Genomic DNA, 8,283 nt, shown 5'->3' with positions numbered 1-8,283 from the left:
TTTTGGGGGGGGGTTTTCTCCGGTACCGGGAACTGAACTCACGACCTTGCGCTTGCCAGGCAGGCGCTTTTGCCGCTGAGCTAAATCCCCAGCCCCTTGACAACATATTGAGTCACATGATAAAAAGCAAGACTTTTATCCTCACACATTTTCTGTGATTATATTTTTCTTTTTCTTTCTCTTTTTTTTTTTTTTTTTTGTCTTTTTGAGACAGGTTCTCACTGTGCAGTTCAGGATGGCCTTGGACTCACTTATATGGCCCAGGCTGGTCTCAAGCTCGAAACGATCCTCCTGTCTCAGCCTCCCAAGTGCTGGGATTATAGGTGTGCACCACCACGCCTGGCCCAGTGATTATATTTTTCAAGCTAAAAGTACAGTTTGTTTTACAGATCTCAATGCATCTGCAAAGGAAATTTCTATATTTCAAAATCAATTTGCAGGGCATGGTGGCGCAGCCCATAATCCCAGCACTCTGGAGGCTGAGGCAGGAGGATCATTCTGAGTTTGAGACCAGCCGAGGCTACAAAGTGAGCTCAAGGCCAGCCTGAACTGCATAGCAAGACCCTGTCTCAAAAAGCCAAAAACAACAAAAAAAATCAATTTACTATGCAATTAGGAAATTTTCACCTACCCTTACATTGGAAATGACTAATCTGACTTTGCTAAAAGGCAAACATCAAGAGAATATTATTATTTCTATAACACTGACTTTAAAAACATTAAAATACTCAATTCAAAGTACATGCCCCTGCTGGGCATGGCAGTGCACACCTGTAATCCCAGCACTTGGGAGGCTGAGGTAGGAGGAGCGTTGCAAGTTTGAGACCAGCCTGAGCTACAAAGGGAGCTCAAGGCCAGCCTGAACTGCATAGCGAGACCCTGTCTCAAAAAGACCAAAAAATAAATAAATAAAAATAAAATTACATGCTCTTGGATTGATACCAGTATACTGCATGCCTATGTACATGAAAGATATATTTTAAAAATGCAATTTATAAAATCTTGTTATAAATCAGGATTGACAGATGTTGCAATTTTGATAGAGAATAAAACTTTGCAATCTAACAAGGAAAACTATTATTTACGTCTAAGAAAACAAAAATATCTGCAAAAATATTTAATTCTTTTCATTAGACCTGCTTTACAAATCTTGTACTCAATATTATATTTTTAATTTTACCAAATAAAATGTTGTGAATTCACTCCGTTGTTCTACAAGTACCTACACAACATGTTCAATTTTGCCTCTTAGCTCAAAAGACCTAAAACATTCATTATCTGGTCCTTTACAGAAAAAGTCTGCCAACCGTGTTCTAGAGAAAGTAAAGTTTAAGTAGGAATTCAGCCAACTAAAGGAAAGAAAGCTCTCCAGGCAAAAAGGATAGCTTGGACACATGAGAAGAATCCTGCAGCGCGTGTGAGCCGTAAGAGGCAGCCGTGGCATGCCAACCACGGGAAAAGCCACGCTTCGCGGCGCTCGCCTCCTTCAGCCAACCTGCAATACCAGATTCTTCCCTCCCGAAGATGGCTCTCGTTAGTTAGTTTCCCAAAACACTGCCCTATAAAAATGTTCAACAGGAAAAATTTGAAAGAATTTTACAGGAAACACTCACATACCCGCCCTCTTGATCTTATTGTCTAGACTTGATTATACTTTTAATAATCACATCTCTATCCCTCTGTCCGTACAGTGGTCTTTAATGCATCACTACATCTCTTTAAATATTTTAACATGTTTCACATTGGTTGGTACGCAGTATTTCTAGTTTCCTTCCCGTCTTTTTTGTATCTATAGTGCCTGGAACCGAAGCTGCATGGGACGCAAGTGAAATACCATCAAGGCGGGGCTGGGGATTTAGCTCAGCGGCACAGCGCCTGCCTGGCAAGCTTGAGGCCGTGAGTTCGATTCCCGGTACCGAGGGGGAAAAAAAAAAAAAAAAAAAAAAAATGTGGGGGGAAAAAAAAAAATACCACCAAGTTGTATCCCCAGGCCTTTGAAGTAAACATACAATGAAACTCTTGAATCTTAAGGGAACATTCTCTCAAGTTTTGACAAACTAATGAACCTAAAACTCATCGCGACATAGGACAGGAGCGTTCACATAGAGCCCCTTCCTTCCAGCTGCTCCTGCCTGCCCCAGCCAGAGGCAGCCCCTGTTCTGATGCCCGCCCCACCCCTGCCACGGGTTAGCTGTGCACGCCGCCGAACTTGACCTACTACACATAGGGTCATACAGTATTTACTTTTTTGTAAGTAATTAGCATAGCGTTTGATACTCATCTATGTTAACACGTACATCAATAGTTCATTCCAAGGGGCTGGGGATTTAGCTCAGCGGCAAAGTGCCTGCCTGGCAAGCGCAAGGTCGTGAGTTCGGTTCCCGGTACCGGAGAAAAACCAAAAAAAAAAAAAAAAAAAAAAATAGTTCATTCCAGTGTATTACTGAGTAGCACATTATATAAGTACATAGTATAGTTCTCTTTTATATGAGGTATGATAAAAATATAGTTAGTAATTTATCACTGTAAAAGACCCATTTCCATTAACCCCCCCTCAAAGTACTCCCCCCATTTCAAACACACTTATCCCATCATTCTACCATTGTCTGAAGCAGATCTGGAAGGCCTTTTTTGTGAATACCTTTTATTGTACTGTTGTAGTTTCATTAATGTCCTGCATTGATTTAAAATGTTTACCTTTAAGGTTTTTTGACTTTGGGGAAGAGACAGAAGTCACACGGTGCCAGGTCCAGTGAATAAGGTGGATAAAGACACACTCTAGAGCCAGGTGTGGTGGTACACCCATGTGATCCCAGCACTCAGGAGGCTGAGGCAGGAGCATCTCTGTGAGTTCAAGGCCAGCTTGGGCTACAAAGGTCAGCCTGAACTGCATAGCAAAACCCTGTCTCAAAAAGACCCCCCAAAAAAAGAAAGACACACTGTAATGTTTTTATTCAACAGAAATTGCTGCAAACAGTTAATAGCAAGTGATCAAAAGTAAGTGATTATTTAGATTTTAAAATTTATTATAGTAAAGGATACACTGCCACCAATCCCCCCCAAAATAGACCCCCGTGTTTGGAACATAGTTATCCCATCATTCTTGGCAATGTCTCTATTGCTATAATAAGCTTTTAAAACTTAAATAGTCACTGTATCTTTGGATCACCCCTTGTGTATGCATCTACTGATGGACACCTAAACTGTTTCCTGTATTTGTTACGAGTAAAGCTGTCATAAATGAGTTTTTCATTTTAAAATATTTTATGTATTGTGTGTGTGGTGCTAGGGATCAAATTCAGGGCCTCCAACATGGTAAGCATACGCCTCTGAGCTAAGCCCCAGCCCCTTAAAATATTTTCAAATTACAAAGTAGTACAAGTGATGCTCACTCTGCTGAGGACTGAACTGTGGGATTAAGTCCTTCAGTTTCAAAGCATTTAATAATCGAAACGGTTGATCATGAAAAAGTAATTTTATTTTTGAGACAGGGTCTTGATATACAGGGTGGCCTCAAACTCATGGCAATCCTCCTGCCTCAGCCTCCCAAGTGCTGGGATTACACGCATGCGTGACCATTCCCGGCATTAAACCTAAAGTGAGTCCCTTGTAGACAGTGTGCTGTTTCAGATTTTTTTATTATTATTATTTAAGTTACTGGAGGTTGAGCCCAGGGGCTTTCCACTGAGCTACAGCCCCAGCCCTTTTCAAAGGGCTGTCTCTCTAAGTTGCCTAAGTTTTCCAGGAGAAGCTTAAACTTTTGATTCTCCTGCCCTAGCCTCCCACAGTCTGGGATTAGAGATGCTGTTTGCAAAAGAGAGTAAATAGCTTTATATTTTAGTTCCTTGAATGACATTTTCCTAGCTCTGAACAAAGACCCTCATGACCCTCATGACCCTGCAAGTTATGTACCTGGTTTTGTCTACTAATTCTCTCTCCCTCGCTCTCTCTCTCTCTCACACACACACACACTGTTTTACTGAAAAACTTGTCAGCCTGCTTTTCACACACTAGGTTTTGCCAATTGCATCCTTTCGGAGTCCCCGCACACGTCCTCTGTCCCCTTCATTTCCTAAAATGGGTAGTTAGCGTGACCGGATTTATATTTTTTAAAAACAATGTCTCGCTGGGTGTGGTGGCGCACACCTGTAATCCCAGCACTCAGGAGGCTGAAGCAGGAGGATTGGTGTGAGTTCGAGACCAGCCTGGGCTGCAAAGTGAGCTCAAAGCCAGCCTGAACTGCATAGCAAGACCCTGTCTCAAAAAGACCAAAAAAAAAAAAAAAAAAAAAAAAAAGTCTCAGAGGTACTACTGTGCACTTCTATCAGGAGGCACTGCACCACTTTTAAATGCCATTCGCTAACCTGGTTCCTAAGCAGTCCTCTCAAAGCATTCCCTCACGGCAATGCCTAAGCCTTGGGGTTGCAGGCTACGGGAGCAACTGCAGAAGGACGTAAAAAGCCGGATTCATCCACCCTGGAAAAGAGAACACTGTTAGAAGGAAACACGAAGTGTCTTAGTTACTTTTCTCTCACCGCTGAGACGAAATACCTGACACCCAAAGGTAAAGGGGGAAAGGTTTACTCTGCTCAGTTCGTACAGGTTTTGGTCCATAATCAGCTGGCTCCAAGGCGGGGTGGCACGGCAGAGGGATGACACTGGAGGACAGCAAAAGCAACAAGAGAGACTGAAAAGGCCTCTTTCTGTCCCTTATATTGTGTCCTGCCTCTTCGTGACTGGACAGTGCCAACCCAATCAGAGGGCTGATCCAGCCATCACCCACCCTAATTCCAGCACCCTTAATCCTAGCATTGCACTATCAATCAATCACACACTAGATTCAGCCACTTATGAAAAACCCATGACCACATGAGGCTTCGGGGGTCATCTACACACAAACCATAACAATTCTACAAATTTCTGTTTCTATGTTACTTGAACTTTATGTGGCCTTGGTTTAGTGCTATCAGAATTCTTCCTTTGACTGAATCTTCTGTTCAGTCTCCCTCGATTGATTCTATTTCCTCCATTTTCCTATCCTTTAAATATTAGTATTTCCTTATTAGGTGTTTTGTTTTGTTTTTGAAACAGGATCTCACCACATAATTCAGGCCTGTCCTGAACTCACTATGCAGCCTAGGATAGCCTCCTGCCTCAGCCTCCCGCCACAGTTAGTTTTTGTTGACTCCCTCTACTCACTTTTTGTAGGTGTAGAAGACAGAGAAATGCATTACCCAGATGCCCTTCAAGCTACCTGACTGGGAAACATGGCGGCAGTGTCCCCTAGCAGCAGTACTGCCTGGCTCAGCCGCTGAGAACCCCTCCTCTTGACTCCTCTGGGGCAGCCCGTATCTGGCTGACTGACAAGGCAGGTGTGCAGGGAGGCTAGGCCATGCGGCCCAACACAGGACACTGGGGCTGGTGACAACCGTCCCAGAGCTCCTCTCAGGGTTGACTGGGGTTTAGATGGGTCTGGAATGCACGCAGTTTCTTCCTCTACCTGCTACTGTTTTCTTCCTCATCCTTTCACCGCGCTCGATCCTGAATACTTCACACCTCAAACTCAGTGACTGGAGAAGCCATCCCGAGACACCGAGTGAGGCCATCCCACATATTCTGTGATCCACATCCGCTCTTCACTTCCAAAGTATATCTTATTCCAAGTGTGTCTCTGCATTTAATTTCCCACTGTACATTGCTAGCTTCAAGTCCTACGGGAAGCCTGAACCCAGCCTTTCCAAAACTGACGTTTTCCTCCACAAAGCTGTCCCTTCGTCCCATCACTGTTCCCTTGACAATGACACCACAGTTCAGCAAGCCCCTATTATCACCTTAGTTTCTTTTTTTGTTTTTTCTTCCGGTACCAGGAATCGAACTCAAGACCTCATGCTTGCCAGGCAGGCGCTGTGCCGCTGAGCTAAATCACCAGCCCCTATTATCACATTTCCTTACTCCCTGACCTACCTACTGCTATGTTAACAAATCAGCCCAAAAACATAGCAAGTTTTTTGTTTTTGAAATGAAGTGTATGTTGTCCAGGTTGGCCTCCACTCCTGGGCTCGAGCAAGTCTGCCTCAGCCTCCAGAACCTGGCTTCTAGTAGTTTCAAAACATTTATGATCTCACAGTTTCTATGGGCTAGAAATTGAAAACTGAAAGAAAAAAACTGAAAACTGGCTTCTCTTGATGGAAATTCGAAGAGGCAAGGAACATGCTCTTCCTTAGATCTTAGAGAGAGCGCAGAGACCTCGATTTCAGCCTGGTGATACTGATATTGGATTTCTGGCCCCTAGAACTGGCGGAGACTGTTTTCGTTGTGTTAAGCTAGCAAGTTTGTGTAACTGTCACAGCCACCACAGCAAACTAATACACGCATGAAAGTATGAACCTGTGAAGGAAAACCACTCTACTGAGTTCCCAGGAATTAGTCTGAGAAGAGCACCAAGTTTGGCTCAACACTGTTGCATAACCGAATAAAAGAGAACAGGGCACACCTGAGCCTTTTGCCTAAGACAGGAGAAAAAGATTCAATTCGGCAGAAAACTTTGGATGGCGTTGGAAGCTATATTAAGTAACACTAAGATAAGTTCTTTTAGGGGTTTCTATATAATTTCTCCCTATTTTAAGAGTATTTTGAGCACAACTTAAGTTGTGGGACAGGCTATGTGTTACAAAGTACCGTGAAATACCAGTTTAAGAATGCCTGGAGCCGGGCGTGGTGACGCACACCTGTAATCCCAGCACTCGGGAGGCTGAGGCAGGAGGATCATTGCAAGTTCGAGACCAGCCTGGGCTACAAAGTGAGCTCAAAGCCGGCCTGAACTGCATAGCCAGACCCTGTCTCAAAAAAAAAAAAAAAAAAAAGAATGCCTGCCAACGTAGCTCAGAGAGAGAGCACTTGCCGAGCATGTGGGAAGCCATGGGTTTGTCCCTGGGTTAGCTCCCCAATACCACAAGAAAAAAGATGAAAGAAACCCCTCTAGGAAGCTAAAATGCAGCTAAAATCCTTCAGTACAAGTTTCTTACTCTCCCTACACAGCACTTATCAGAACAAAATTAATTTTAAAAATGAACAAAACAAAATGTTTTGGTAGTTTTTTTTTTTTTTTTTTTTCTGGTACCGGGAATCAAACTCACGACCTTGCGCTTGCCAGGCAGGCGCTGTGCCGCTAAGCTAAATCCCCAGACCCTAAAACAAAATGTTTTTAAAGCGCTGGGGAAGGGTTACATATTTTGAGGTTCTGTGGGACAAAGGGGACTGCGCTCCTGCGGGTGGGTCAGGCCCCGACCCCATGTACATCTACCAGTGCCGTGCGAGACTATTGCAGAAAGTGTTTCATTAAACATTTGCTCACACAGCGAAGAGCTGGATGAATGTCAGAGTCGGCTAAGTTCATCAAGCCTAAGAAAGCGAACCTTCTCTACGAATACTAGGTAGTCTGAACAGCTAGGCAAGAGTTGGTCAGGCTGTCCAATTCCTTGTCCTTTAACTCACACTTGAGACCGTACCAAGACGATCCTATAGCTTCCTGAACACCAGGCAGCCACCTTCCTGGACAGTCAAACCTTTTCAACTATCTTACAGAACATTTCTTAGAGTACATCGCTTGTACACGTAGAGAACACAAATCATAGTTCCGCTTCCTAGTCCTGAATTCCCACAGAACTCAAGAACAGCTTCTTAGGGCCTGGGGACTTAGCTCAGCGGCACAGCGCCTGCGTGGCAAGCGCAAGATCGTGAGTTCGGTTCCCGGTACCGGAAAAAAAAAAAAAAAAAAAAAGAATAGCTTCTTGCCATTCCCGCGCGTACGCTCAAGTGTCTCCCACGACAGACAGGCTTGGAGCCCCAGGCCCGCCCCGCTGTGGCAGGCGCGTCCCTCGGCGTCCCGGGCACCAGCCGCCGGACAGCTCCGCGCGCACGCGCCGGGAGCGGTGCAAACTTGGAGCGCGCGTCTGCAAAGCCCTCAGCGTCATTCGAGCACCAAGCAAGCGCCCAGTGGATCGCTACAAAGCGCCATCACGTCGGGAGACAGTCTCAGATCCTTTTTACTTTTTTCAGACAAATGCTTAAACAGTTTTTTTCTTCTGACGCTGGGGGTTTAACCCAGGCCCAAACGCAGATGCATTCCACCACTGAGCTACAACCCTGGGTCCCGACATTTAATTTTGTTCTTGCTAAAAAAATGGGGCAGGGGCTGGGGATTTAGCTCAGCGGCAAAGCGCCTGCCTGGCAAGCGCGAGGTCGTGAGTTCGATTCCCGGTACCGGGAAAAAAAAAAAAAAAA

At 44.6% G+C, this 8,283-nt stretch overlaps 2 long non-coding RNA genes across 2 annotated transcripts in view; one reads left to right on the top strand and one right to left on the bottom strand.

The window, feature by feature from the left end:
- The window catches only part of LOC106148710, a 15,639-nt gene extending 13,615 nt beyond the window's left edge, over window positions 1–2,024 (top strand). The window contains exon 2 of the long non-coding RNA XR_001234361.1: window positions 1,796–2,024. This is a non-coding gene — a long non-coding RNA (uncharacterized LOC106148710). The remainder of the gene's footprint in view (window positions 1–1,795) is intronic.
- Window positions 1–8,197, bottom strand: part of LOC102004091 — a 9,906-nt gene extending 1,709 nt beyond the window's left edge. The window contains exons 1-2 of the long non-coding RNA XR_001234360.1: window positions 7,810–8,197; window positions 4,365–4,476 (exon numbers count right to left, since the gene is read on the bottom strand). This is a non-coding gene — a long non-coding RNA (uncharacterized LOC102004091). The remainder of the gene's footprint in view (window positions 1–4,364; window positions 4,477–7,809) is intronic.
- Window positions 8,198–8,283: the final 86 nt, after the last annotated feature.

Source organism: Chinchilla lanigera, unplaced genomic scaffold (assembly GCF_000276665.1).
Source record: "Chinchilla lanigera isolate Chin_1 unplaced genomic scaffold, ChiLan1.0 scaffold00026, whole genome shotgun sequence".
Classification (NCBI taxonomy): Eukaryota; Metazoa; Chordata; class Mammalia; order Rodentia; family Chinchillidae; genus Chinchilla; species Chinchilla lanigera.
The sequence above is the reverse complement of the archived record's forward strand: the minus strand, read 5'-3'. Positions and strand labels throughout refer to the sequence as shown.